Source organism: Gavialis gangeticus, unplaced genomic scaffold, assembly GCF_001723915.1.
Source record: "Gavialis gangeticus isolate Ggan-Ray unplaced genomic scaffold, GavGan_comp1, whole genome shotgun sequence".
NCBI classification, from domain to species: domain Eukaryota; kingdom Metazoa; phylum Chordata; order Crocodylia; family Gavialidae; genus Gavialis; species Gavialis gangeticus.
In genome coordinates, this window is record NW_017729016.1 from 14,134,244 (window position 1) to 14,139,633 (window position 5,390).

The window sequence follows — 5,390 nt, forward strand, 5'->3', positions numbered from 1 at the left end:
GTCCTCGGCAGTACATAGACTCACAGAGAACTACTTCTGCAAGGGATCTTCTCGTCCAACCCCCTGCCTGAGGCCAGATCACCCCCATTCAAAAGATCCTATACAACTCTACTGTCAAGACTATTAGCAAGACTACTGTCAAGCCTGATGCAATACAAAGCATAACCGCCCAACCTCTGTAAAGCTGGGGGACCATAGCAGCCAATGTCCTGCTGCTGCAGAAGTGGTTCAAGTATGCTTGAGAGAGCCATGGAAGAGGGCCTTGGAGAGATCCAGGATGATGTCCTGTGTCCTGAACCTAGTAGAAAATCTAATGTTACATCATGCACCATCAAGAAGCAGAGACTGGTGGAGTTCCTTGAGCAGTTTTCCACATCAGTTTAAAATCTTGAAAAAAAGTTCTCCATCTTCTAGACCATTTTTCCTAATTTTAAGCATTTCTACCGAGTATCTCAGCATTTCAGAAGATAGCAGGATCTACTGCCTCTAGTGTCTATGATAAAGCATCACTCTACACAGCCAGATCAGCATTTTGCAGGGTACCTTGAGTAAGGGGGATTGTACAGCTCTACTGCCCAAGAAGCAGCCAGGGAAGGCAAAATTGTTACACGTCACAGCTAACTCCAATCCATTCATGATCTTAAAAAACAGCAAGTTACTTCCCCACCCTACTGGAGTCATTACTTTGGCAGGTATATTGTGAGGGCACAGCAAGGGCTGTTCCCATTTCTCCACTCTTGTCCTTAAGCATCTGTTGTGCAGGACAAGCAGCCTACTGGGATTGCTAGGAGCCATTAGTCAAGGGGGAGTAGAAGATTAAATTAAAAGGTTGCTGTACAATCTTGTGTCTTGTTGGTAAGACTACCAAGGTCTCCAAGACCTTGCCAGGCAGTGCTAGGAGAAAGTTAGGGTGATCAGGACTGATTGTGAACAGGTTCTGAAAGAGATCATGGGCACAGGTTGCCTGCAATAGGACAAGGGTGCACCCATGTATGCAGAAAACCCCTCTTAGTCTGTTCCGGTCTGCTTCTCTGTGCGACTGACTGGAGTACACAACATGCTGTTAGGGAATTACAGCGGCATTTCTATCACCAGAAGGCACTGGGACAGGCTGCCAGTCTTGCTGGAATGGAAAGAGTTTTTGCAATTGCAGAAAGACAGGAAGCAATATCTTTTTCATCACATCACGTGTAACAAGAGGTTCCATCTCCATGGGACCTGTTTATTACATGCTTGAGCAGTTTTTGAAATATCATCATTCAGCTGTACACAAACCTGACTGATGAGCGATATCATGCTGACCTCTGCTTATAGGACCCAAGAGCCAGCCTCCCTACCTGCTCATTCCCATTCATTTGAGAGAGTCATTCAGAAGCTCAAGTCAAAACTGTTTCTCTTTAGCAAACAGGGTCCTGGGCTCGATTCTGGTCTCTGAGGTGTAAACCAGGAGTTACCAATTATGCCAATTACCCATGTGACATCATTGTAGAATCAGGCCATGCATGTGGGTGTGGGTTCCAGCCAATTAAACACTGGTTGACAACACCAGTCCTGTAAGCAGCAAACTGAAGCTGGCAGCTAAAGAAAGTAGTTGGCAGATAAGGTGATGTGCATTGCTAACATTGGACAAATGATGTTTTAATGAAAGCCAGGCCTTCCCTCCAGTTTCGAGCGCTGGTCACTTGAACGGGCTTTGGGTCAAGCTTTAGTCATTTTCCATCACCTATCACACTCGCAGCCCTCCAGAAGCCAGAACAGTGCGACTCGGATCTAAAAAAGTAGCTGTAACATCAGGAAAACAAAGCTTTTCATTCAGATTCTTTTATTTATGACCTCAACACATGGATAATACCAGATGGGCCCTTACAAGGAAGAGAGAGTAGAGTACAATGCAGTCTTGGGAGGGTTTCAGTACAACAGCTGTGATTCATTGCCTTTTTCTAAAAAGGATAACAGTTTAACATGGAAAAACAAAGGGGGCAAAGTCTCACATAAAATGGATTTAATAAGAAATATATTAATTAAATGCCAAAATAATCCCAATGTTTCTGATGACATTTTTTTGGTCAGGGTTACAGGCAGCAGAAACAGAATTTTGAATGTATTTAAGCCTGGGATTTTCAAAACCAAGAGGATTTGGATGGTCAACTCCTGCTAATCTGTAATGGGAACTGGGTGTGCAAATCCTTAAAGTGGCTTTGGTAACTTCAGTCTTTGTACTCGAGATGTGGCAATAAGTAGATTTTTTTTAACTCTAAATAATTGATGTTTATGTGCAAGGGAGTTAAATCCACCACTTGTTTATTGCAGAAGAGTTAAAGTACTTGTGTGCTTCTTTTTTCAGAACAGTTCATGTTTTCTGTCCCTCCAGCGCTGCAAGCATTAAATGTTTGACCTGACCTTTTCATGCATGAAAAGGTCTTGAAATTACGCAGCCTTAGGATGCAAGGGAGAGGTAGGCGTCTGTGTCAAGGTAGGCATCTGGGAACAGACCAAGGTTCAATGAGCTGCAGGAATGACACAAGGAAGAACCATCGAGTCCCCTTCAGTTCACCAAAGTTATTCTGAATGCTTAGCACTACAGTCACATTAAAGACTGCAGCACTTCCTAAATAGGCAACAAACCAGGCCCCATGTGACCTAGCTGAATAGGAATGGCTTTGTTTCTACCGTTTTCCTCATATTACTGGGCAATCTATTCCTGCTTCACCTGGTGACCTTTTTAACTTAAAGTTTAGCAGACTTTTAATCTTTATTCCCTAATAAGTGATCCTTAGTAGCCTGTACAAACTCACATTTCAGGGAAGAACATTAGTCTTTGACTGAGCTGTGCTGTGCGAGGCTGTCCACATCTCAGAGCAGCTCCTCCAAATTCTGCTACCTTCACACTGATGCAATCCAGAACAGATTCCAAGGCGCTGGCTTCAAGAGGCAGTGGACTGATTTTAACTCTAAAGCCACCGGAGTATTGCTAATGTAGGGCTAGACTTCAATGCAGCCCTCTGTTCAGAGTGGTGTCTAAGCCAGGGACAGCACTGGGAAGCACTGCATCTTTAAGGTACCACCTGAAGTCTAAATGGCCCCTGCTTTCTGTACCTACAGTAAAGCAGACAAAACCAACACCCTACCCATTCCTACCCAGGACAGGAAGAAGGAGGTGCACTACCTTATTTCTGGATAATTCATCACATGCAGAGGCAAAGGAGGATCCCAGTTCCATCTTGCATGTCTGCATGGGCATGAATCTCATCTAAGCCCTAATGATCGTTTCCCCCTAACCAGTGAACAAAGCCCAGTCTACTTGCCCTGGGCATGTCTTCACCCATTCTGTGTGTAGGTAGTGTTCACTAGGCCAGGACTGTGTCTAGTGCAGGGAATGTGAATTAAGTGTCAATAAAGCATTTCTCTTTGGCTCTTGACAGCTGTGAAGCCCTAGCTGGAGGAATCAAGCTGCCCTTTATCAGAGTGTTTTGGAAAGGAAGTGGCTGGTTTGTGAGAAATGTCAGGCTGCGTGCACAGGTGATTGAAGACCTCTCTATACCTAAAGAAGGAATGCAGTACAGCCTGAAAGTGCCAGGAAAGGCATCCCCATTAATGTAAAACCCCACGCTTCAGGGGAGCTGCCCATTTGCTACTGTCATCAACTAGGGTGTGATTATTAGCAGTGATGAAGGCTCAGTCTCGAAAATACCTTTCTACCAGAACTTGGATTGGACTTACCTTTCTTATTTCACAGTTAATTTACACAAAAGGTCTTCCTGGACACATCTGGATCTTTTCCATTGCTCTGTTTAAACTGATTTTCAGACCCCTTTTCTTCCTACTGCATTTTTAAGGCCATTAACACAATGAGCAGTCAGAGCTTCCTAGACTCAGAATGTGAATAGTAACTTTAAAAAAACATCTTGTGCAAGGTTGGAGCTTGGAAAAAGGACAGCTTTTTCCTGATGCAAGTCTCTCCTTTACTTACCCCAGCCAGAAACAGCCTCTATCCACTCCTTAACACTGCTCCAACCCCACCCCTGTCATTCTAGCCAAACCAGACCACTGGAGCACAAGCCTTTTATAGTATTTTGGGGAATCATTTAATTCATGACAGCTGTCCCAACCCTCCTATCCTGACAATCCCACACTCAGGGCATGCAGCTGTGGTCCTTCCTTTCCTAACAGAGACAGTGGTAACCCTTTCCCTGCCAATCCAAGGGCTATAAACACCAGGACAGGGAGAAAATGAATGTTTTGGGGGTTTTTAAGTAAGCTTGAGCAGCTTAATGTTATCTAGGCTACAACTAAAACCATTTGCAGTTCCCAGTAGAAACTATTGCCGAATTTTGATGTAACCCTATAGAAGGATTTTTAAAACATCAGATTATTTGCCTGTCAGCTTCTGCTGCAATTTTCAAATGTCCTGAATTTCTTCCAGGTTCCTCAAGGGTGGTAAGTTTGGTGGAGTTATATCAGCACAGGATTGGTGCAAAAGAATGGCACACTGGGCCCACAACTTCCTCTCACTTTGATCAGCGAGCTTTAGAGGTGATTTCAGTGGCCCCAGTAGTAGTTAAGTTAGTGAGGGAGGAAATTTCATGGCAACATGAAGGCACTGCCTCTAATGGCAGCGCAACAGGGACAACAGAGCTGTGTGCAGATGACTGGACTACTCAGTCTTCACTCCCTTGTGCTGATGGATGTGGGTATCTATCCAAAGGTTAACTGAGACTCACTGGTGGGTGGGTGTCCTCCAACATGCCTGGAGACATTAGGCCTGTGCAACCTCTATAGCTATGTCTGCACTGAGAGCTAGGGTTAGCCTTTATACTAGGGTCAACCTCAAGGTCATCTTCAGACCAACCAGACAACTAGCTACTCTGCAAAACTCTGGGCTCAACCCTTGGTGGTAGCTCAGCCTAATACTGGAAGCTCTGCAGAACATCTGGGCATGAAGCTGATTTTGCTTCCAGTCAGCTCTTAAATTTTCCCCTTTGTGTGCTTAGAACTGGCCTGTACACAGGCCTCAAACAACAGGAAGTCTGAGCAGCAGTCCCACAAGTACATGTTATTGCATTTTGATGTTCCCACCTTCCTTTCCTGTTTCTAAGTGGAGACATGACTGGAAGGAGAGGAAAGCTGTCCACAGGCCTATTGTTAAAAGCACTCTGGGGTGCATCTTATTGCTGTAATATAAGAAGCACTATGCAGGCAGCTTGGGTATAGGTTTAATGTAGACCGAGAAGGATGGCTCATGTGGCTCCGGTTGGTTGTGGATGACTTCAAGATCAACCCAAATGCCCTATATCTTCCTCTAGTACTGACCGACAAGGCACCATCGCTTTCACTGGAATCCCTCCAGATATAATTGCAGCACAAAGAGCACACAGTGGGATGCCAGAACA

At 44.7% G+C, this 5,390-nt stretch overlaps 1 long non-coding RNA gene across 1 annotated transcript; it reads right to left on the bottom strand.

Moving 5' to 3' along the window:
* Positions 1-2,251: 2,251 nt before the first annotated feature.
* Positions 2,252-4,021, bottom strand: LOC109294577. Its single transcript, XR_002096574.1, has 2 exons — positions 3,721-4,021; positions 2,252-2,507 (listed from the first exon to the last, which is right to left on the bottom strand). It is a non-coding gene; the product is annotated as an uncharacterized LOC109294577 (long non-coding RNA).
* Between the last annotated feature and the right edge of the window lie 1,369 nt (positions 4,022-5,390).